Source organism: Bacillus rossius, chromosome 7, assembly GCF_032445375.1.
Source record: "Bacillus rossius redtenbacheri isolate Brsri chromosome 7, Brsri_v3, whole genome shotgun sequence".
In the NCBI taxonomy this organism is placed as follows: Eukaryota; Metazoa; Arthropoda; class Insecta; order Phasmatodea; family Bacillidae; genus Bacillus; species Bacillus rossius.
This window is the reverse complement of record NC_086335.1, coordinates 58,283,231-58,310,051: the sequence shown is the minus strand read 5'-3', so window position 1 is coordinate 58,310,051 and position 26,821 is coordinate 58,283,231. Positions and strand designations below refer to the sequence as shown.

The following is a 26,821-nucleotide window of genomic DNA, read 5'->3' as shown; positions in this document are numbered from 1 at the left end:
GATAGAAATGCAAACCATATCATGAAGTAGCCAGTGGCATTGCAGTTAAACATACAAAGTTTCAGTTCTGCAATAAATTAAATTCGCCTTATCTGTTAAACCCAAAAACGTTAAAAATGTAACTTTGGCAGCTAATTATGCAAAAAGTATGCGCTGTATATATTTTTCATTTCGTGAAAGTTAAACAATTGAAAAAGTCTAAAAGTTGATCAGTGATTAATATAAATATAAAATCACGACCTTAAATGGGAGGCACCCCCTTAACATTACCATTATGTATTACTTATAAGTTTGAATAAATATATTATTATACTCTGTGTTGATTTTTACAAAAAAACATAAAAAAGTGTTTTATAGTATTATAACTGTTTTATAAATTCTGTAAGAAAAAATATTAAATTCTTATAGATTATTATTTCAGAGGAGAAAAATAATGTGTAGAGTGGTTTACTATTAATAACAAGACATTCCGTTAATTATGTACTATGGTCAAACAGAAGCGACAACATTTGTAATAATAAATTATATAAAATTACTGGCAGAAACTGCTGAAACCAAGATGGCGTCTTTGAGTTACAATTCCTTAAAAGTAAGAATTGAATATTACCAATGATGCTCTTGATGAAATACAAAAGAAAAGGTTTTTTTCATTCAAATTTGCCTTTCAAAAATAAGTGTTTGTACATTTTTAAGAATTTTCATTACATTATAAAGTTGTGCCTAAAACGTTTGTACTCTTTGAGTATAACTGGCAACAGTCTCACCGAAGCAAGGACAGCGTTAGTTGCAGAAATCGTGCATTGCCGAGAGAGTAAATGCCCATTAAACTGAATACAGCAAACCAATTTTTTAAAAATTAGTACCTAAGACGGAACTATAATTCTCATGGAGTTCAATAAACGCTATCGCATGTACCTATGCGTGGAACAATAAGAGCATTTAAAATCCATACCTACAGCAACCATGATAAATACAGAGAATCATTAATATTTTAAATTACAGAACTCACTAATGCTAAGTTGCGGCACGTCATTCGGATACCAGAAGGCTTATTTTACTAACCAATCAAAATCACTTTAAGAAATAACCCGTGGCGGACGCAAGATGAGATGGATAAAATTCCTCCCCCCCCCCCCCCCCCAACCAGAAGTTAAGAAAAAATATGAGAGATCTCTGTGAAGGCAATAAATTATTTTTGATTATGCATGTTGAGAATGATGATGTATCTATCCAGACCCCTTGATGTTGTCGTTAAGTTTTTTAATACAAAATTTCTTCCTTTAATTTGTTTTTCCCGAAATATAAAGTCCTGTACAGGCCGCTGGCAAGTGCCTCCGGGATATAATGCTTGCATAATAATTAGCTTCAATGAGAGAAACCATTTACTAACACAAAATCTGTCGGAAGTGTTTAAGCGATCGAATGCACTACACCGCCGGTGCACGGGAAAGTAACTAAGTCCCATGTAGGCAGGCAGGCAGGCAGGCAGGCAGGCAGGCAGGCAGGCAGGCAGGCATGCATGTGGCATTGCTTGCGCTCTCACTGTCAGCTAGAGCTGCAGGGGAACGGATAGGAAAGAGAAAGTGTCTCTCTGACTTTCACGAGCGAAGCAACAACAACACTCTCGCTGCACTACTTCATTACTCCATTACACTACAGACAAGACTCTTTCTTTAATGCGTAGGTCTTAAATACAATAACCCGTGAAAAAAACATTTTCCAATTCGAAAATCGGTTTCAAAAAATATGGAATTAGTTTTTATTTTCCTTCCTTTCCACGAAAATAATTAATATTCTAGACATACTCATATCAACCAATCATCAAATTTGATAAATTCCGCTGAGTTCCGACAAGAGATAACATTTTTATTCCTACGGCTAGTGACTCAATTTATAGCGAAATACTACTTAATATACGTTAACATGTATTGGTTGATTAAGTACTTCGGATACATACGGTTCGCGGTTGATTGGATGTTTCGGAAACAAACCAAAGTTGGTATTATTCTTCCTCTGTTCTGCTGGTTACCTCAATCAAGTTAACTGTCACCACGAAAAAAAAAAAAATAGAAATTTTAAATCTTAAATAGGTTGCTACCGAAATATTCATAACGGTTAAAAATTTAGGAACATCCTAAATACATATTTGCCGGATTTTTGACCCCACAGTTACGAATCAACAATTCAATGTTAAGTGAATTGCGATTTTTGTCACAGAGTTATTTAGAATAAACTATGAAAGCACATTCATGGACTGATTATATTAAGTATTAAATCAAATGCAATAATGGTATCTGTAATGTTCAAAAATTTGTTTCTCGACTCAGTACAAGTATCACATCAACTAGCTTAGTATTAAATTAATTATTTTTAGCTTGCCTTACCCTGAAGTAATGCGTGAAAGGGCCTTTAACTTTAGCCACAATCATACATTTGAAACGGTGAAAATGGTTCAATTGCCATAACACGAGTGTTTCTCGACTGGTTATCTCTGCGAAGATACTTCACCGACTCGAAAGTTATTTATCCTCACCGTGAACTACACGACTCCCATCCACGGGCGCTATCTACAGTATTTCAACAAGCCAGACGCAGAGCCACCGAGCTCCGTCGAGATGCTATTTAGTTTGTTTCGCGCCTCCTCACTCAGATAGTCAATATATCATCAAATACATACTGTAACAAATGTAACCGGTATTATTAAATCCAGCTCAAAACCTTTCTACTGAACTCCTTCAGAAAAATACATAGCTGGAAAACCTTCATAAAACATTATACAGATGACGTATATTTATCGAAGCAGTGTTTGAAGAGTGGAAATCTAACACTCCCCCCCCCCCCCCGGGCCAAAACATAATCGCTAAAGAATTAAACAATAGTTGGAGGTTAAGACAAAAAAATAATCACCCACAGTACGGATCTTACCTGTTCCAGTACGCGTCGTACCTGGGACATCATTTATAAAATATTGTTTCTTTTATTTTAGTGTTACTCTACAAAAGTAATAACGATAAAGCGATGGAAAACAAAACTGAGGACAAGCGAACTGTGATTTCATTTTTTTTTTGTATTTGACTTTTACTTTTATCAGTTACTGGTTGATACGTGAAACTGGCGACTGATAAACCGATCTTTGCACGCTAATTGTCTGCACAGATCGCATTGGCATCTGTTAATTTGTATTCATTTTGCTTCACACATTGACACTGAAGCCATCACCTTCATTTCACACAGTAGGTACTCGGGCGTACAGAGTTAACTGTAAATCGGGGGAAGTACAAAATTGTAGACGCGTAAATAAATTCAATTTATGTGTACGGTCAAATCCGTAATCTATGCTACTCGTACAGAATATGAAATGTAAACTTATTCCATAAATATTTTATGGGATAGGAGTCTGCCGATTATGAAGGGGGCAGTTGCTTTGGAACAATCTAGATTAATCTGTTAGAAGCAGTAGATAATGCAGGTAATTCCAGAAAGTTCTCAGACACCTTCAGACTTTGGACTTCATAGCACGCTCAAAAATGGTACATAATGCGTACGATTAAGTGATAAAATGTGTATTTTGTGAAAGACGCCGAACTTATTTACTTCATACATTTTATGTCAACTGAACAAGTGGCACACTTATTCAAGTGGAAAAATACAAATAATGTAATTAAACGTTCACACTGGCTGTACCACAAAACGTTCATCGCAGCATCCCTTTCATTGGTAAAAGATTTTAGCACATTGTCGGTCGTTTAAAATATATCTACGTTATTATCAATTAAATTAGCTTAATAATTTAAAAAAATCACTCGAAGACATTTTTAATGCATTTGTGAAATCAATTAAAACCTACTGACACATCTCAGGATTACTACAGAAGTGCGTTCAAGCTGCGTGGCAAATAGAATGCCTATCTGGAAGTGCCACTGCTCAAAAATTAACATTTGTCCGTGCGTTTTTTCCATCCCAATGCAATTAAAACAAAGAGTTACACCACTTGAATTAAACATGTATGTATTTTTAAATAATTTGTAATAAACAATACTAGCTGTAAATTATTCCAAATTAAATTCAATATGTCATCAAAGGAAAGAAAATGTTAACTTGTGATTTTATACTGTTCCACTATTCCCGGTTTGTAATTATCTTCAACTCCACAATTATTTTAAACTGTCGTAAACGTTAACAACACTGCAAGCTGAAGTAAAAAGGCATAGCCAATAAAGAGATCAGGAGAATAAAGGACAGTGTTGATCACTACACCACGCTGTCAGTGCGACTGGACGGCAGGAATGTACGACGCGGCCATATGTTCGGTGACGCCGGCGAGTCGCTAGCTACAGCCGGCCGTCGAGGCGCCAAGGAGATTGTATACAGTTTCGAACCTCCTTGGTGAACGCGCGCGGCGTGTCCAAGGAGATTGGAAACAGTAGACTTCATGTACGCTCCTTTGGGCGTAAGCGGTCCCCGAGCGAACGATTTGAAGAGGGAAGGAAAGGGAGAAACAAAACCAAGGAGGGGAGGATAAGAGTGCGGGATTCCTTTCCTTGCCACAGAGCGGGGCCGCGTCTTTCCGTGTCGGCGGACAAATGAGTGTACACTGATTCAATGAAGAGTAAAAGGAAGGTCCGAGTGGTGGGGTTGGGTAAGGGGTGGGGATTTGTGAAGAGTGTCGTGACGACGAAGAAAAAAAAAGGGGGGGGAGGGGACAGGAAACGCACGAAATACAACTCTCCCCACCCTTTCCACTCCAACAATATATCAAGGATGTACAGGCTACAAAGAATCAACGTCAATATTGTCGGTATGTTTTAATAAATACACTTTATAGAACATCTGTAAAAATTTCTTTGCACATTACCGTCTAGTACACAAAAACTAATTTGGCAGCAAACCATTAAAAAAAATTAGTTTTAACTTTTGTTTACATCTCTTTAAATCAGCGGTCAACTGACTCAGATTTTTTTTTTCCTTACATGAGATTTAAAATTGATAAAAGTATCACATCTTTGTGTTTATAACTCTTTAGTCACGCGTGATCGACGATTGTGTAAGTTATTAGGCCAACGTCAGCTTTATTTTGAACATACGGTGGAAACAATCACAATGAGGTGAAATTACTCAATGATGTAAAGTGACTCACTATGAGGTGAAATTATTAGCAATGATGTGAAATTATTCACGATGTAAAAGAATACACATATTTAGTTAATGAATTCACAAAGAATAGCGAAGTATTTTAAAAATTTTATTTGATAACGAATCATACATAATTTATCAAGCATTAATTTATTGTAGTTAATGTGGAGTGGAATTTTCGGCCATTTATTTAATTATGGCGGGGATAAATTTATTAGTATGTATTTATTTCACCAACGAAGAGACGTAACTCACTATATGTTATCACAGCAAAAATCTCCATGAATAAAAAATATGGCCACAAATAAAAAAAATGACATGTTACAATCAATCATTATGTTTGCATCTACGACATACTGTCACTAAATGAAAGATAAGTAACCATGATTTCATATAAATAATTTCCCCGGAGATTAGAAAACCAATTCCAAAAATATTGGATGAATTTGTCAATAAGAATTCTATTGTATATATGAAATTTGTTTTTATCATTTTACAGCACTATAAAAACTTTGCAAGATGTTAATTTTTTATACTACAGTTGAAATAGAACTTTTCGTAGTAATTCGTGTGTGAATCTAACGAATACCTCACTATTTCCGTGATTAAAGGGTAATCTCGACAACTTATCAATGTTGGAATATTTTATGAGTACTTATATGTGTGCACTAAATTCAACGAGAGCGAAAAATATTTTAAAATAAACTAAAAACAGATTAAACTTTATAATGTAGTTAGTACATATTTAAATTGGACTGTATGGTCAAATTGTCAACTTCATTAGTGAGTATAGGTATTAGGTCTATATAGATTACCGACGCTCGTTTCAGGGTCAACACCCAAGCTCTCGCACAAAAGCAGCCCCTAAGAGGGAGCGGAGAGACACTCACGGAACGCATCGCGATGCATCTTGTGCGTGAACTACATTGATGATGACCGTGTCCGCGGCGGTGACTTAAAAATACCCGCCGCGCAGTTGCCAAAAAGTTCGACCGAACGGGGACGTGTCCCCCTTCCGCGGTGGTTTTTTTCGCACCGGGTCGGTTCAATTGCGTGTGGCGACTCAACACGCAGTCGTGCAATCGGCGTCTAAGAGGGCTTGGTCCGTGATGTTGAGTTCTCAGAACTTAATGTTCCTGAAGCCAGAAAAAACAAAACATAAAATAGAGTAAAATAACGTCTTTATGTAAAAAAGAGAGGAGAAAACATAAAATCATTTATTTCGCATTAAATCACTAAAGAGGGGTGAGGGTGGGGGAGGAAATGAATAACCCCACTGTGTAAGAAAACGTGAAAAAATATAATACTATATATTATACAATTATTATTTAAGTAAGCATAACATAATTATGATGATCTCTCAATAGTGTGTATCTATACTAATATTATAAAGCTGAAGAGTTTGTTTGTTTGTTTGTTTGAACGCGCTAATCTCAGGAACCACTGGTCCGATTTGAAAAATTCTTTCAGTGTTGGATAGTACATTTATCGAGGAAGGCTAGGCAATATTATATTATTAATAACATTAGCAATCCTTACTAAAAGTCCAATTTAGAATCAAATGCGTTGGAGGGGGTTAGATACAACATGCAGTACACGTACGAAGTGTGTGTTGATAATGCTGCATGCGCTAGAAGTTTATTTCCTATTGCCTATTAACATTGTTGCCACGCACTAGATGACTTATCATTCTTAATTTTCCCATACAAGTAAAAAACGCCCGTGTGATATTAACAACGAAGCAATCAGTACCCTCATATAGAATACATAGAGATAGTGTGAGGTATATATGTAGATATAAAGAGATAAATACAGATAGAGAGATACATAGATATATAGGAATATAGATGTAGATAGAGATAAATATATATTTAGAGACATGGATAGATTATTTGTATATGTGTAACTACTTCAAACATATTACAAAACAAAACTGATTGAGGCATTGCAATGCATGCCGAGCATTAGCTAGATAATGGAATCTTTTCAATATTAGTAATTCCTTATTTTTCAGTTGTTTTTTTTATATTGCTTTATAGAGTCTAGATTACATACAGACCAGGTAAATAACTATAAACTGGCAGAACAACGTCTCCGGGATCTGAAAGTGATATAAATTATTTTGCACACTTGACATTCAAATTAAGAAGACAATTACTAACTACATCTGATCTCTAAACAGTTCCCCTTCACCCTGTGTTCAGCCCGGGCAACGCTGGGTACTGCAGCTAGTAGTATAATAAATGTATCACCACATCGGTTGAAGGTATAACTAAAAGCACCGTATATGATGGAACTGTGCAATGTATTCATAACCGTTCTTGTCCTCAATGTTCTCACGCGCCGTGTGCTGATAACTAATTCGTACACTAATTTGGTGTTGGGCGAGTGATACGTTTCAAGTGGATGAAGAGCAACTAGGGTGCAAGAGCACTCGCGGGGCGAGTAAAACTGCAAGGAGAACACGGACGAGCTCTGGTTGATGTTGTCCTGTGCGATTGGTTGTGTGGTCCGGCCACCGCACCACCGCACCACATGAGGTCTCGCACCTGGTGCGGGCAAACAGCTGCGCACCTGGCCGCGCCCCGCGCCCCGCGCCCCGCGCCTCGTCAGACTGCATTCGAGCGGGGACGCACCACAACGCCGAACGTACAATAACGCCGAATACCATAACGCTGAATGTCAAAATTGACCACAACGCCGACAGCTAGAAAATTGTTGTGTACCACAACGCCGAAATACATTAACGCCGAAAAATGTCATTGCAGGACTGCCACAAAGGTTACGTTAGGTAAGGTTAGCACACAAATGCATTCAGTTGTTTTTCATTTTGCTCCTGTGCCCCCCCCCCCCCCCCCTTCCCATCAAAATCATTTTTTCGGCGTTGTGGTAATTCGGCGTTGTGGTACACAGCAGTTTTCTAGCTGTCGGCGTTGTGATCAATTTTGACATTCGGCGTTATGGTATTCAGCGTTATTGTACGTTTGGCGTTGTGGTAACGACCCCATTCGAGCCACCAGGGAAGTCTGGACACGAGTACACGTCAAACATCTCCGTGCAGGGGCGCGAATCTGTAGGACTCGCAAGGGGACCCGCGTGGCCCGAGAGTTTTTGCACACGCGGTGTTAACCGACACGTCATCCATGGATACGGTGCTTGCATGCTGTATAATACCCGTATTTCGACCTACACGCATGCAATAAGCAGAAAACAAGACATCGTTTTTTACATCAAACCCGTTTCACAGTCACGCTTTTGCAAGCGCAAGCGTGCTCCCACAGAGAAGGGCTTCTTAATTCCAGGGGGAGTGGGGGCGGGACTCACTATAACCCCCCCCCCCCCCCGGGTATCTACGCCCATGTCCACATATTATTAAAATGCCTTTATTACAGAAAAAAAATGTTAGCGAGCCTTTAGTACTTGCCAGTGACGTGTTAACTAACCTCCATAACGAGTAAAACCATGTGTTCTCAAGTTAAATTTATAATACGAATCTCAATATACGAGAAGTATTCATTGTAGGCAAAATCCGTAAAAACTTTTTTCCCCTACATACCAGTTTGATACAAATCTTCAGAGCCTCGTATCCTGAGCGAATATTTTAATCTTTCTTAGTAAAAGGTCATATCTGGTTCACGCGTCATTTTAGCCTTTAACAGTTCTTATACCTTTTCATCCACGTATAATCCTGAATGCCCTTACAAAATAGTCTGCTTCGTGCTTTTGTCAACAGAGTGCCACAACTTGTCTTCAGTTCTCTCGAATGCAAACGGTGCATTATTCACTTCCATAGGGGGAGAAGTCACAGGAACACATTTACAGTTACAAAAGTTCCAAGTGGTCTATGCACAGGTAGTCAGACCAAACCTGCCACTTATGTTTTCAAATGAAATCGTTGTTCCCAGACATTTAGGTATTTGTAAGTGAAGGAAAAAAATTAAAACTTTAATCAATTACATCATGTATCAATCTCTAAAGGCACTGGCTAGCCCATTTTGGTACTGGCGAGTCACCTACGCATGCTATAATTAAAAGCAATTAAGTGCAATATTTGAGGGATGACGATCGTGTAGGTTAACGCAAATACATCAACAGTGTATAAATGAATTAATCTTCCTTAAAATTTAAAAATTTTGCAACATTCGAACGCGATAGAACCCTTCAATTGAAACCGCAAATATTAAGTTACTGAAAATTAAAACACAAACCCGTAGTGTTACAAAAGTAATAGATAATTATAAAAGGTAATGTAGGTATGATTTAAGTTGTATTTAGTGTCAGTATATGCTTAGGCACGATTTTTGATCTTTAGATCATTTGTCCTCAGAGCAAATTACATTAGCGTATTAGTAAAAGATGGCCCTAGTTGTGTTTACGAGCAGTCCCCGTCATGCGCGATGCTCCAAACACACGCTAAAGGGACAAAGAGCGGTCAATGACGCAATTCGCCGGAAAGGAAAACCACCGTTATCAGTGGTGGGGAAATATACACACACACACACACACACATCTTCTAAACATCAGACTATCACCGTCAGCAAGTCGCGACTTTACGTACACGAGTGCTCTAACACGATGCAACAAAAGGCACAGAAATAATTCACAGGGTTTTAGTTTAGGGGTTATGGGAGGAGCTGAACGTCATCCTGGAAATTTCTGTGGGAAAGCTAGGTTTTTCTTAGCGGTATTTCAAATTTCAATTGATTGAATAACATGTTAACCTCAAAATATAAATTCAACGAGAGTTTAGTCACAGTCATGATCAAAATGTGTACTTGAATATTTTATGGACAAGAGTGTAACTCCCCCTCCCCCAAAATTCTAAATCAAAGGTTGGTATCAGTACATTATGAGTTTTTTTTTTTTTTGCTGAATATTCTTTCGACATCTTTTCTTAGAGTGTGCAATGTGCATGTCTCTCAAGAATGCACCAAGTAATTTTTATCAAAATCGAGCATGTTAATTGATCTAAAAGAAATCACAGAGTAGAAACTGGCAACCGCTCTGGTTCGGTTTAATAACATAGTGAGACCGGCTTAAGACACTAATTAATTTGAGAAAGCACTCCACAGAACCTGCCGTGGATTTGCCGTATTGAACGTACAGGAGGAAAGCGCTAATATATAAGGAATATGCAACGAATGGCAAAATAAAGTTCTGACATGTTTGGACGTTTAGGAGCGTTCACCCTCCCGATGACGCATTTATTTCGGTTACAGGATACACCTCTAACCCCCCCCCCCCCACACACACACACACACACACACACACACAAACAAACTGCACCAGTGGAACAATAGAACCTCATCATATTACTCGGGGACCAAGGGCGCAAAGATAGAAATAAGCACACGACTCTCTGACCTTGAAATATGCACTCCAAGCGTAACGTTCAAACAAAATGGTTGCATATTTTCGAGGGGAGTGTCCAGATGCAAGAAATGTTAATCACCTAACCTGCCCCCCTGTTACTTGTGATTCTTCCCAGAAATCAAAACCTCAACAAAACTTCAGTTTGCAAGCATTCTTACTACAGTCCACTAATAATAGTTAACCTTTGTTGAAAATAAATTTACAGAGGTGCCAAAAAATCAATATTCATGTCTCAATGTTTTCTCCCTTAAAATCTCAAACAGTGATGTATCCCTGAAGTGTTTTTACACAAAGAATTTTGCAGGACGACACCATACTATTGGTTTAGTGGTCAGTACACCGGGTCTCACCGAAACGATCCGGGTTCGAATCTTCGACGGGGTCAAACACGGATTATACACCAATTACAAATATCTCGATGGGATTCAACGGAACAAATATACTAGGTACAGTGATTGAATTGAACAACTGTTACATTTATTTAATTTGAATTACAACAAATTTTTGCCTCGAAAATCAATAGATGGTGATGCTTATTTACATAATTCACATTCAGTGCGTTCAACCGATTCGAAAAGATGGCTGGGTTTTGGAGTTTTAAAGGAAGGATGCAGCATCGGGATGAATTCATCATCGCACGTAAAATGGTAATTTACGAAGGTCCATCGGCAATCTCCAGCAACCTTCACAAAGTTCGTCCAACAGGTGGTCGAGATTACTCTTGATTATATAATTTCCCCCCCCCCCCACCTTACTCCCTGATCTTAGCGATCTCCCTTCCTTGCAAATGATCTTCGTCACAGCTTTTTAATCACCACGTCTCTAAGCATAAGGATATTAGCACGGCAACCCCTGATGTTTTAAAATACCTAGTGAATGACATTTTCTACAAAGTTTTCTTTACAATAGGGAAATTTTGAACTGTACATACACACACATATAGATTTGTGTGTATGTGTAACTAAAATTAAACATTAGGAACTGCAATACAAAATTTCCTAAAATTCGTAGGAACATGCCAATTTTTATGTTAGCAAGCTGAAACATTTTCACAGATAATTTCCACATGATTGAAGCTAAGTAGTCATTAACTAATTATATTTTTTAACGTGCGGCCATAAATGAAAGAAAGGCGTAAAAAACAAAAATGCAAGTTACCGAACGGCTGCTGGAAATTAAAAGTATCATGACTCCCTACACCAATGGTGTTTATTTAGAGGAATTTTTCGTGCCTTTCGGGACATGTGGACAGTCTGCAAGATTTAGGGAGGAGTATTCGGCAGCCAATGAGGTGATTACGTACAGCTTAAAACCGCGTGGAAACGGGGATTCAAGCTCGACAGATCCCGAGACCCGACAAAGGTGCGTGAGGTAATACGGCAGTGGGCTTCCTCGAAAACCTTCCGTTTTCATTTTTCACTGCAGTCGGACGCTTCTTTACTTACGATTTCAATTCACTGACCGCAGTTGAACAATGTACTACCAACCCTGCTGCAGATCTCCCAACTCTACTCGTACATCATCTTTGTATATTACGATTATAAAACGTTTTCTGTATTTTTTTTCTTAGCACGGCTATTTCTAAAAACCAAACGGGATTGATGAAACTCATTTGATCGCAAATATAGGAATCAAATATCGTTTGTAATTTTTTTTTTGTTTCAGCATCTTTTGTTTTACGATATATTCAACAATAATTAAAAAAAAGAAAATTTCCATGGACGAACTGTATCATTTAAAACCGCTTTATTCTCGCATAAATTCCTGCAATTATAAACGAATTTCCATTTTTTTAATTTTAAACTCGATAACTGCATTTAAAAAAACACGCAATACGATAGGAACGAACGCTTGAACTCTTGAGCGGTGTGCGTGTGTGTGTGTCTCGAGATCCCTACGCTGGTTGAAGTTCATCTACACAGCAGATGAAGAGCAGAACCAAGCCCAAACAAACTTTTCCGACAAGTGACTTTAAACTTCCTGTCGAAGGCGAACACATCGCCACGACTTTCCCGGCCGCTTTCCGCCCGGACATAAACACGGGAGGTAATAATGATACTGGCGAACGAACAAGCAACATCGATCAATTTCAGGACTTTTTCAGGGCCTTTTAATAACAATTTCTTACAACTTTTTATCACAGGATCATTTTGACATGCAATAGCGTAAACAAACACAATACAAAATATGGCTACTATCCACAAGAACGTACCTACTTTTGTTAGAAAGCTAAAAAATTAACGATAGTTTCAACGTGATTTAAGTGAGCAGATTCCCAATATTTGTATTTTAATGTGCTACTAAAAAATTAAGGGAAGCGTCTAAAAAAATATGAATGTTGGCAAAAGACTTACGGAAATTAAATTTACACGACATCTAATACCATTAATATTTATGGTGGGCCTGGTAGTTGCGAATTCATAGTTTAGGCCTCGTTTGCATTGAGCAAGTTCACTGTCTTACCGGCAAATCAATTTGTTACTAACTTATTTTCTTTAATGTGATCACGTTGACAGGCTAGTATACTAACGCTTTGCTTTAAAGGGTAAAACTGAAAACTGGTCTGCTTTTCTCGCTACCCACTTGACGATGCTTTTTGTTTATTGGTCGATGAAAGCTCAATAAAAAATTGAAAAACGAAATTCTTATAAAACAATACTGGCATTTTTTTTCTTTAAAGCTTTTAACTTTTTCGTTAAAAAAAACTAATAAAAACCGTTAAAAAGCAACGTGACTGACGCAAAGATAAATAACCTATTGCAGTCAAATCTACATTTGCTGAGCTTGTGACATCACGTTCACACACGAACGAGTTTTACCTTGTCTTCTTTCAAGCAGCGGGGACTAGCTCCGCGTAACCAAGGCTTTTTAAACACGTTCTCCACCCTGCGGTACGTTTTCTATTTTTAAATGGTACGGGGCGGGAACTGTCTCTTTCTGGTATGTGCAGGATGTACCTTCCTTGTGCGTAGACAGCTGTCGAGTTAATAGTGAAAAACTGTAGATGCGTTAGTACCCTTATGTTTTCGTTCGAATGTCACTCGTACAACATAAAAATCATAAAAAAATAAATACACGTTTGCAGTTTCACAAACACGAGCCCTTGGAGTTAATTTTTGTACCTTTCTTGTGCGTACACGTGTAAAAAATAATATTACTAGCGTAGGTACTTCAGTATTTGGTGCATTTTGTACAATTATCCCATTCTTGTAAGACTACCCTGCTTGAGTTCTTCTTTGGAACTAAAATTCGTTTTCAGAATTGCTTAAAAATGCTGCCGAATGTAAAAAGAGTTTTTTAGTGTTTCGGAACATTTCAGTTTAATCATCCTCGTTTATGGTGGATGTATTTTTACTGTCGGCCTGCTGAAAGTAGTACACCGTTGGCAATCCATTTGCGAGCACTTTAGTTTCACACTTGGTTTTTAAAATGTAGTTGTAGACCATACCGTTCATGCCACCATCTATACACTGGATGTTTCCAACACCCTCTGACGACATTCAGCCCCAAACCATTCTGGATCAGCCATCGTGCTTTACAGTGGGGTGTGTCTGCCACTTCATCGGCGGTGCTATTTGTCCTCCGCATATTCTGGGTGCCATTGGGCTCAAATAATGAGTTACTTTAGCTTACTCTTAGAACATTTAAAAATCATTTTAACGGTAAGTAGCAAATTTCTTTATGCGAGTCTGGCTCGATAGCCTCCGGTTCGTATGCAGTACATGTAAAGGAGGTAATAATGGTAATGAACATAGGTCCGAAAAGGCTTTTATTTTTTCGCTATAGCCATTTAAGCGTACTTCGATCTACACTGCTATATGGAACTGTGGAACGCTACCTGTATGCCCGTGTGGGCTCAAAACACTTCACGCGTGGTTTTACGCACTTTGTTGATATGGCGTTTCACGTAACAGGGATTCCCTAAATCTGTTACGGGTAATGCTAGAAGAAGCAAACCTAGGTTTACCCTGGTTAACTCAACATATTATCCAAGTTTGTTGAGTAAAGCTCGCATCATATCTGAAATAAATTTGAATTCGGCATTTACCCGTGTACACCCTAGGTCTACCCAACGCTGACCGGGTATGTTAGGAAATACCAAATGATTGATAAGTTAAGTTTCATCGATACCTTAATTAACTAACTAACCTAACATGCTCAAAAATGACGTTAACTCCTATCATCACACAGTCAGCGTTGGGGGTGTACCAAGGTGTACAAGGGTATAATCTCCAGATTCAAATTTATTTTAGTTGATCATTCGGAATTCACCTCTTCAACCTTGGATATCGCTACGTTAACCCGGGTAAACCTACGTTTACTTCTAGCATTGCGGGTAGCAGGGGCGTAGCCAAGGGGGGGAGGGGGGAATAGGGGTTCAAACCCCCCCCCCCCCCGTGGCATCAAATCTTTAATTAATTTCTTATTCATCACTCAAACAAATTTCATATTAAAATTAATAAAATTTTTACCATTACAATATTTAAAACTGCTAAAATAGCTCTATTTTACACCCTAAAAAACTAATTTTCCCGGGGGAGGACCCCCGGACGGGGTGGGGTCCATGCTTCTTAACACCTCCCATACACAACTCCTGGCTACGCCACTGGCGGGTAGAGTATCTACTAGCCGGGACCTACGTGGATGTCCAGGGCTGCGGCGGCCCCGGGTCCCCGAGGCCGCCGCCATGGCGCCGGGCCAAGCAGGCCGCCGCGACCTGTAAGCTGCACATCGCTCACGGGTCCAGCCCGGGGCATCGCGCGAGTGGAAATCGTGGCGGACGTTGCGCGACACGTTGTGATCCCACCAGGGGCGCAACAACTAAATTTCCAAATGGGGGGGGGGGGGGCAATATTCCTATTTATAAAGAATCATCGATCCTCCCTATTGAAGCGTGGAGGGGGGGGGGGTCCTCCCCCGGGAAAATTTGTATTTCAAGGTGGAAAATGGTGCTATTTAAGCAGTTTTTATCATCTAAAAATTTATTGATTGCACAGCACTTTCTTTGCCCCCGTTTGCCCCCACTTCAAGGTTTCAGAGAGGGGGGGGGGGGCAAAATACCCTTCCCCCCCCCCTGTTGTTGCGCCCCTGGATCCCACCATTATTTCCTGAAATGCTTCATTACGCACCACCCCTCAAAGTCTTGTACAGAAAAAAATAACTTTCCGGCTTTTAAAACAAATAGGCCCTTCGACGAACCTAAAACATGTTTCCTACCAATACAACAACACTAGATGGAAACGTCGAAATGAAGATACATTTGTTTGCGATCTGATGCTCAAAACTATCGTTGACACCGATTTTTGAGTTCCGTAGTTGCAACACAGCCCGATGGAAAAGACTGCGCCAGTCCTCAGGTTATATATACACCGCATAGTCACCCTAACGAGAGACGCTGCTCGGTTCCCTTGTCGTAATAAAACAAGCCCACATGTAGGTATGTGTGTGTATATACCCGGGCAATCGGTGGAGCATCCTAAAGCCTCAAATACATTCAGCGAGTTTACTAGCTAATCGCCGGCGAAGAATAAGAAGTGTCACCACTCGTGTGGGTGTATGAGCGTTTCGTCACTACCTCTGCGAGTGTCACTTGAGGTTTCATGGTTTACAAGGGTTTTTTTTTTTGGCATTTAAAATGACGCGAAACAACGATATTGACTGTAAGGAAAAAATAGGTTGTCTGTAAAGTCGGTTTACGGACGATAGTTAAACGTGACAACGTGATGAAATGATTAGATACTTTTATGAATAAAATTGAATCATTTTGTTGAATTATCACTATTTCGTATGGATACAAAGAAGGAGTGACATGAAATCTACAATTTAATTGATAAATTTACTTTTATTTGCACTCATTAATTCAAATATGTTTATTACTTTAACGAAGAGATTATTTTAACTATAACTTTTATACATGTTTGCTATTTAACTTCTTCCAATCTGTGTTATTCTGTTAAGGATAGGACGATGATAGGAAAAGTAGGAAACGAATGGGAGTGTTTCAGGTTTAGTGTCCCTCGAAAAAGTCAAATCGATGGTTGTTCCAATCGAGCGGAAGAGAGATAGATGCAGCGCAAGCGCACAATGAGCGTAACGGGACAATGTGCGTTATGGGACACTTTTTCGTGCGTGCAGCCGGCGTTCATCGATTTATTAAACGTTGTCACGTCAAAGAAAACACGTACCTGGAATCTGTTTATCAATACTTGCAGCAACTAGTTACAAACGAATGTCGAGGAAAGCAGGCCAGTCAACGTGACTCGCCGGAGCAAAGCAACAGCTCCGTGTAAGCGGGGGCGCCGTGACGTCACGAGGAGACAGACACAGCCCCCCCCCCCCCCCCCCACAGACAGGTTACCCTCGTCACGCCCGCCGGACGGGAGACCGCAGAGGCGAACCCCTCCGTGACGCACGCAGTGGTGTGCATCCGCGCCGATCCGAACACTCGTTAAAACGCAACTGAAAGGTGCCACGTGAAAACGATCGTAAGTGCCGTCTGCTGCACCAAAACGTCGTAAATACCGCTTTATGTACACCAAATACAATGACGTAATAAACCAACAAACATAAGATTCATGTAGCAGCAGACTAGCCAATCATATGTAATTTTTATAAGTAAATTTTATAAGAATTTTCAGTTATCTAAAGTGAAAATCTTTGCTGAAGCACTCGTCAAAAACAAAATATCTTCAACTGTTTCGGGATACAAATTGATGTACGAACGAAAGTATTTTAAAAAGCTTTCATCACAAGTTCACCAGTAAAATTAAAACTATCTTCAGTGTGTAAATATTAATTAATTAATATAACGCGATAAGTTTTAAAAATTTATACTATTTGCTTTATAAAATCAATCACACATACCTAATACGATACTACAAGTACAGACCCTTTTTTTTTTTTAATTTCCTTCGAAAAAGGCCGAGATGAGTTCGACGGGAAACGAAGAGAAGGCGCCAACATCAAAAACTCCCGACCCTGTCGCGCCCCGTCCTTCGGCGCCGACCCTGGCTACGCGAAGGATAAGATACGAAACGGGCGAAATTGGGCGATTAAAAGGGTAATCGATTCATCACCGTCGATTGCCCGGCATTTACGAAGAGAGAAAAAAAAAAACGTGTGAAATTACAACCCTCCCTCGCCGGCCCCGAACAGTGTCGCTGCAGAAGCGTGACCGCTGCAAGGACGTCTCAGCGGCGTCGCGTCGGGCCCAGGCTGGCCGGACGACCGCGGGCACGGACTGTTTCCCGGCGCCGACACGTCCCGCGGCAAACAAACACCGCAACTGCTGAACCTCCACATGACAACAAACAATTTCCGAACACAATCTCTTCTTCGAGAACAGGCGGTAGGATAAGCCCAGGCGATGACTCGGGACGTAGACGGAGATGGGAAGGGAGGATTAAAGAAATCACTCTTTGCAGGTCTTTCGTCAACATGTTTGTGTACAACAAATGGTGAATCGCCAGTGAGTACTTTGGTTTTATCGTTCAAGTGAATTATTTAATATTTTGTTTTTAGTGTTCATGTGGATTGCTGAAGTGTCAAGTATTGTTTCAGTCACCCATTAGAAATAAATACATATTCTGCTAAACAGCACAAAATTGAAATTAATAACAGCGAACTACTGCGAAAGGGCCCGGAATCGATAACAATCGCGTGGGGCGGGGTGGGGGAAAGTAAATTTTTTTATTGTTTTCCTAACCTAACTAAAACTAAGTGTATTTGTTATGGAGGGGTCTGGTTATGGAAGACTAAGTGCGTCTAAGGCCGACGCCTATACGCCTAGCAGAGCCCCAATTGTACTGGGGGAGAGCTGTCACAAAAGTGACAAAGTAACATAATGTTACATTAGAACAGCTTGTAGCATGCCAGCCGTTATCCGGTGGGTTCTCTCAGGGTACTCCAGTCTTTCTGTCTTTCTGTCTTTCTCTCTCTCTCTCTCTCTCTCTCTCTCTCTCTCTCTCTCTCCTCTCTCTCTCTCTCTCTCTCTCTCTCTCTCTCCTCTCTCTCTCTCTCTCTCTCTCTCTCTCTCTCTCTCTCTCTCTCTCTCTCTCTCTCTCTCTCTCTCTCTCTCTCTCTCTCTCTCTCTCTCTCTCTCTCACCCGTATTCATCACTTGCGCGCCTTTTACACACACGTGATATTACAATTAGTGGATATGTGTTAAAAATATTTGTGGCAGAACAGCAAATGCAAGGGAGGTAGCGAGTTAAAATTTTAGAAATAGTCCTTAATAGAAGTAATGTCGATATTAAAAAAATGCAATCTAACAAAAAAAACGTTGCTGTAATTAGTATTTAGTGACTTCCAAAACGGTTACTGTTTATTTCTGGACATTTTTCGTGACTTACGTTGACCAGACCTCAAGATTATATTTTTACTTTCGTGAGTTCCGTGACCTATGCACCTCCTGTTCTATATTTGACAGAATATTAAATGTTTTTTTATTTTTCCGAGTGTTGAAGTGGCCGTGGTCGCTACGGCGGATGGCACGACACGCCCACCTCCACCAAGCGTGTTTACGAGCGCCCGCCAAGGTCATGCCGCTACAACACGTCACACCCGCGGTCTCTTGTGCAAACACTCGCCCATCCACCATCTTCCTTTCGACACAATTACGGCAAAACATAACCAACTTCAAGGGGGGGAAAATGTGTGCCTGTACTTAATGCACGCGAGTCAGAAGTTATACTTACTTGGCGTAACAGAAAGCTAACTTTGATTTTGGAGGCAAATACACAGAAAAAAATCATAAAAACTTAAATGAAAAAGATTAAAAAATCAACAAATCAACTAGAAAAGAGCTGATGATCTTCAAACGGCTGAACAGATTTACTTGAATCACAAGAACACACTCGATCAAGTCACCTTTCAAAACAAAAAACTAAATAAAAATCAGATCGTTCGTTTGGGACCCACGATGCTACAGACACTCACTTAAAACACCCCTCTGTTTCCGTCGGGAATTTTTAAGGATTGGAGTGATATTATAAATACGGTCAGTACAGTACCAACTCAACCAATTTAAAAAACATATTCAGTATTCAATATTAATAATTTAATATGAAGATTTTTTCCTGATTTAATAATTATAATTATTTATTAAAATAATACTGTATTAATTTATTATGCAAATATATTATACATACCATAAACTCCCATATGTAAATATACTTGAAAATATACTTAAGTTTACAAAAAAAAATTCATATCACTAATATTTACAAGAAATATTTTTTTTTAATTACGTGGACAAGTATTAAATATCAATCGCTAAAGTATAAGATTTAAAAGCACTTATATAAATTTTGGTTGTATGTCGTCTTCATCTTCGTCAATTTTCGTTGCCGATGTAGCACTTCCCTTCGCTGGCGGAACTCTCCGAACTCTCGGAACTCCCGCGGAAGCCGGCGTCGCTGCTTATATACCTGTGGCACCCTTCTCGAACCGACGAGAGCGGATGTAACAAGTCGCGTCATCCCGTGCCGACCCGACGCCCACTACACGCGACGGCCTCTGTAAGGCCGGAATTCCCAGGCCGCAAAAGGTGATAATAGCCCGAGGTGGGACGATGCTTGCTGGGAGAAGGGGGAGGGGTGTAGGAAGGGCCCTTGTAATCCGGCCAGGCGCGCGTGGCATGCCTTACGTCAATGAACAGCGCGTGTGACGTCAGTGGTCGTGCGTGGCCGCCAGCCAGCTCCAAACCTGGCGCGCATCGCGGTCTGGTCTCTCGCGTTCGTAACAATACTATAAAACAATATTTACTCTCTCATAACAAGAGCTACATCAGCGATAGTTATCGTACGACATGTTGATTTTGAGACTTCTTAAGTTTCTTTTTGTTCATTACAAATACATGGATCTCCGTAGTTTCGTAACATAACGTTTTAATCAGTAAAAATATTTACTAAATAAATCCGCAATATTTGGCAGTACTGAAAAATTTACACGAAACAAGCTCAGCTTTTGTTTTTTTAGCATAATTTCCATCGCCCTGGATTCACTGATCGCAGCTCGAGGGAAGGCTGGGCGCGCGACAGTCTGGCAACGCTGCAGCGCGACAGTGTTCCGAGGCGCCGCGCTATCTGGCGACCTTCCGGAAGCGTAGCGCCGATAAGAGCCGGTGCGGACGACCGCCGGGAACTCGACCCACGCTGCGTTCGGCCGCTCTCTGCCGCCGCGATGTGCCGAGAACTGTCACAATCCAGTCTAGAAAATAGATGCACTATCCAGTGGCGTAGCGTGGGTGGGGCGGAGGGGGCGGCCCGCCCCAGGCGGCAGCCCGCGGGGGCGGGTCGCCGGTGAAGCGGGTTGAGATCTGATCTATGATTCATTCATTACATGTGTCAGACACACTATAATGTTACATTTTTATCTAACATTTTGCGCACCAACTATTTTTTAATATTTATTTAAAAGAAAAACTGCGAAATCACTGACAGAGCTCCTTATAACGTTTGTTTGTTTACATACGAACAGCAACATCGCATCACGCCGCGCCGCCCGGCGCGCGTGAGCCGAGTTGAGCGGCACTCCTTATTATGTTAATTATTCATACAAAATCTTTTGTTTCACGCGTCGGCCCGTGTCGATGCCTCTCATTCGCACTCATTGAATTTAGTACTACGCATTGTACTGTAAAGTTTGACCTTAACCCAGGGCAAACCAAACAACTTCCGCAAACCGGGACACAGTAAAACTCATATATTGCCCCGTACCGCGAGCGCAGGTAAACCCAAAAAAATATTAAAACCCAAACTAATAGCAGGCTTAAAAAATACTAATAAGGTTGCGAACAGTGAGAGGAGGCAGCAAGTTAAAAAGACACAAAATTTATATGACAACATTTAATATATATATCATAAAATCGTTTCATCACAAATCGGTGCATCCATCATAAAATACATACCCTATTACTACTTATAAAAAATAGCTATATAATAATACTAAAAAAATACTTTAACAATTCCCCCGAAAAATTATAATTTGATCATATACTTCGGAGCTCCGAAAATTAAATATAATTACCAAAAAGGCGTTAAAAATATATAAGAACATAACTCCGATGGACTATCAAACTTGACTATATTGTCGATTGAACAAGAATTGGCTGCTAATATTGATTTTGACAAAGTTATTTCTGACTTCGCTGCTCATAAGGCCCGTAGAATCCGCTTGTAAAACCGCTCATCCTATTTTAACTTCAATAAAAGGTACCTCATTGTATGTGAAATTTAATTTTAACTAAGCACCTATAGAATGGGGGCGGCAAAATAGGTTTCCCGCCCCAGGCGCCGAGATGGCACGCTACGCCACTGGCACTATCTTATGGTTCCTTTTTTAACGTGACATCGTCTAATAAATCGATGAACGCCGGCTGCACGCACGAAAAAGTGTCCCGTTACGCACATTGTCCCGTTGCGCACATTGTCCCGTTACGCTCATTGTACGCTTGCGCCGATTTCGTCAATTTTTTGTTATGACGTCACGTTAAACTACTGTCCGTAAACCGACTTTACAGACAACCAATTTTTTTGTTAGAAATCCCTACGAGGTACTAGGTGTGACCTTGAAGAGTTGAAAGCGCAAAAAAAAAGTGCGTGTACATTTTCAAAACCGCGGGATCCCGACCCTCCTCCCGTCGATTTTTCTGACTGACGAAAGGGCGTTCTCACCTCACACTGTGTGTGGAGTTCGTTGTTTTTATTTCTGTTCGCAAAACCTCCAAGATGCATTTTTTTTTTCTCTCGCGACTATCAATTTTGTTGCACCTTTTATCTGTATATGATTATGAAGTGGTCAGAAAAATTACTGATATGATATTTATTAAACTTAATCGTAGATCAGGGATTTTAAACCTAAGAACCGTGAAAAAAAATTTTTTCAAAGAAAATGCCAGGAGATAAATAGGAACTGGGATGAATACAGTGGCGAATCCAAAGGGGGGCACCAGGGGCAAGTGTCCCCCCCCGCCCGAAAAACCAGTAGTCTGCTACATTAATATTGCCGACAAAAATGATTGTTTATGAAACCAATAAAATATTTTCATATAATTAATGAATTTCTTGTAGAATCATAAAATCTGGTGGTTGGATGTTATGTGTAGTGTGAGTAGATTAAATACAAATTTAGTCATTTTAAGACATTTTTTCTCTGGCTATTCTGAAATCCTAGAGTGCCCTGCCCCCTCCGAGGTGAACCTCTGGATCCGCCACTGGATGACTACATCTGCGGACCAACATAAGAAAAGTATGACGGTCTTGCTGGCTTCTAACCGACGAGACGCGGCGTGAGAAAAACAAAGACACGGTTGCGAGTACACGCATTCGAGGCGCGCTTGGTTGCTTCCTTTCCCGTGGGTAGCTAGTTGCAAGTTCGTGTTGCAGAACACAGTTTCAGAGGAAAGGTTCCCGAACGGCTCGCGGATGGATACGAACACTATCCAAGTACAAACATGCTGCAGGTGTTGCGCAAGCGAGACGTTGCGAGCGGGAAACGAATACGCGGGTCTCTTTGCGACCAGGGCGCGTCGCTAATTCAACGGCGGACGGGATTTGGCCGATTCCTCTCCCAACATACAAAGTCTAGTTTCGTTGCGTTGTCACCTGTCTCCAAATCACCTCGCTGAAGACAATAGGTTCGGGCACGAAATAAATATATTTACGAACGCTAGAGACAAAGACCGCGATGCCAGGTTCAGAGCTGGCTGGCTGGCGGCCCTGCATGGCCACTGAAGTCACGCGTCGTCCACTGACATAAGGCATTCCACGCGCGCCTGGTCGGATTACAAGGGTCCTCGCTACCCCCCTCCCCCCCCCCCTCCGTTCACCACGCATCGTCCCCCCTCGGGATATCATCACCTTCAGCGGCCTGGGAATTCCGAGCTTACAGAGGCCGCCGCGTGGAGTGGCCGTGAACAACCGTCGCCATTCCCGATGTTTCAGGCGTAGGATCGGCCTGGGATGACGCGACTCGTCACTGCCGCTCTCGTCAGTTCGAGAAGGGCGCTACAGGTATATAAGCAGAGACGCCGGCCTCCGCGGGAGTTCCCAGCGAGTTCCGAGAGTTAGGAAGAGTTCCGCGAATGAAGGGAAGTGCGACATCGGCGAAGAAAGTGGGGAGACCCCCTCGAGAGTGGCGCGACGCGGAGCGATGGTATCGAGATAGTGCAGCGACTGAGTGGCGCGAGACAGTGTGTGTGTGGGCAGGCGCGAAGTAAGGGGCCTAGCTCCAGTGAGGAGTGCGAACTGCGGAACTTGACAGACATTACCTTGAGATTTTTTTAAGTGTCAGAGATTGGTAATCGGACGTTCTTCAGTACAATTATTTATTAATAATGTAAATATTAGTAATTAAAAAAATGCGACAATACTAAATTGGGCTATCCTTTAGGACCCAATACTCTCCACATAGGTCGTAACAATATTTTTAAGAACAATCACTCTTGAGACCACCGAGTTCCTGGAAAAACCGTGATCCACTGAGGGAATGATTAATGGCTGTGAGCAACGACCCGCAGGTCAGACTGCACCCTCAGTGCATGGGGGCATGATTGATGACTGGGAGCAATGACCCAGGTCAGACTGCACCCTCAGTGCAGGATCGTCGGGCAACGGGGACCGGGGGGAAAGGCAAAATCCCCAGGCCCCGGGCACGTATTTTTTTTATTTAATTTAAAATCTTAGCTCTCGGTATACGGCATTTGGTAGGAGTAATTTCGTGAACGTAACGCAAGTCGCAAGGAACGTAAACGTGTAACCACGATGCAGTCAATTGTGGCAGACGGCGTGAACCATAGTTCACACACCAAAAGGAAACTTTATATTAACTCTTTAATTAATTTTAACACGATGGGCAGTATTTTAATAAATTCCCTTGTCGAAAATCAGGTCCAAACCCGGGGTTTAGTTTTTTTTTCCGAGTCTTTTTCAATTTAATTGTAGCCGTTTTATTATATATAGTTTAAAATTTCGGTCTGCAAATGGAATGATTCGATGGTAGACGTAGCTGCTCCGGCAACGAATTCTAGCGATGTGTGATTCGCGTTCAGAAATTTTGTTGATAACACAAATTTGCGTACATCTATCATGCTCGGCATTATTTTAAAAAATTCTACGTGAAATTCAAGTTTCGTATAAATAAATGTATTTGCAACTTTAAGTACACGCGAACTTGCTCGTTACCGCGAGGTTAGATATTACACATCTCTGGCGAGTACTGAAAAACTTTGCTCACATTATTTTTTTACGCGCGTGTTTACCTCCATAGTAGGACAACTATGTATATTAATAACAGAAATTCATTGGAAAACTTACAAGTTACGTGATACGCGCAGATCACGTTTATGGTTACGAAAATAGTATCGTTTAGCGTCGTTATATTTCTTTCTAATAATTTTGGGGTTTTAAAAGTTGCACATTAAGTGATTATTGAGCGGAGCGGGCGACACAATCATTCGCCCCCGAGACCTTTGCTTCTCTCGACGACCTTGGTCACACGCTAACAAGAGCCACTATCATCAACTCATCGGCTTCTGACTGCGTGCCAGCTGGGTTGCTCGTGATAGGGCACTTGTTTCATGCGGGCTTGTCATTGGCGCAGTGTGACACACACACACACACACTAGCTGTGAGCCAATTGCACAAGCAGCACCAAGATAACAGTGTTTGAGTTTTATTACTTTTTTTTTTGCGAACATATTCCACGAATTTTTCCTGTCTTCAAGAGATAACGTTTTGCCAGTCTGGAGCGTGATTTCACAAATTTTTTATTTTAAATCGATGTACATCACACGGACACGCGAAAATTTTACTCAAGCCCTTCCTTAATCTTTACACAGCTAAGACACTCTTGAACAACGTTTAAACTGTAGTTCTGCAAATAAAAAAAGTAATAAAATACACCACAAATAGATTGATTTGTAAGTTAGGATATGTGTATAGAAAATAGCTGATTACATATATCGTCCAAGTCATTAGTTTTAATGAGGAATTTTTTTAAATGTTAAAATCTGTTACAAAATTCCCGCTTTTCATACACAAGCCACAGGAAGCAAGTAGCAGGAAGAGCAATTTCCCTTTCCCCTCTTGATTTTCAACGATATACGAAGGGGAGAGGTGAGCACAGGGATAGCTGTAATCACCAATCAACAGTGTTGATGAGGAAAGAAGTGGCAAGAGGCAACCCGCTCCCTGCCCCCTCTCCCGCGGACTGGACTCAATTAGCTAGGAAACAGTGGCAGCACTGTTCAACTGCCATCAGCGAGGACCGCGAGTTGCAAATGTGGCAGAGCTTCGCGCGGTTAGTCACCTCTCGCGCTACTCGCTGCGTCCAGGGGCGTCACTACTCCCGACCGAGTCGCCCTCGGTCACGTCTGTGGCACTGAATTAAAAAAAGATGAAACGGGAACTGATGCCCTAAAGCCTTATGACACAAGACACGCGACATTGTGCGTAGAGGACTTGGGGCGGTATTCCAAGACGATCGGATAAAGCAGCGAATAAGCACTGCCATGTCTTAACTCGCGGGCCGTATTCCAAAACGTGACCAAACCTTTGAATAAATATATATATATATACTGTATAGAAGTCGCCAGCCCAGGTTAAAATTTCTAATACGGTTTTGAGGTAGTTGGTTAATTCACCGCCGCAATCGCCACCATCTCTAGGGCATCGACTTGTGGTGGTCCCTAGCGGACAAGTGTCGAACTCTTCAAACACCCCTTCCCCCTCCCGTTGAACGACCTTGAGCTGCAGTGAATGATGGGTGGGGGGTGCGGGGAATGACAGCTGGCGACAGTGCTGCGCTCTAATGTGTAAATAACAACTAAGACGATACATGGCGTTACGGCAGCGCACTGCAGCGGTGAAGTTCCCAAGCTGCTCATCATACGCTTCTGAAACACGTAGAGTAAATCCTATCCACTCGCGACTTCTATACAGTATATATATTCAAAGGTCACGTCTGTGGCACTGAATTAATAAAGATGAAACGGGAACTGATGCCCTAAAGCCTTATGACACAAGACACGCAACATTGTGCGTAGAGGACTTGGGGCGGCATTCCAAGACGATCGGATAAAGCAGCGAATAAGCACTGCCATGTCTTAACTCGCGGGCCGTATTCCAAAACGTGACCAAACTGAATCCCAGCAAGGGAACAGATCGGCAGCTGTTTTAATAAACGGTGCCCTGCGCGAGGCTAGAAACAGTAGAACATCGCGGAACGAGCACGCTACTTGACGTAAGTCTATCATTTATTTGTTTGTTTACGTTTACTTGCGAATAATGGAAGAAAATAAATACCAGCGTAAC

The 26,821-nt window shown here is 41.0% G+C and overlaps 1 protein-coding gene across 5 annotated transcripts in view; it reads right to left on the bottom strand.

Moving 5' to 3' along the window:
* Positions 1-26,821, bottom strand: part of LOC134534121 (nucleolar protein dao-5-like) — a 357,536-nt gene that overhangs the window by 174,872 nt on the left and 155,843 nt on the right. The gene's annotated exons all lie outside the window — the stretch shown is intronic.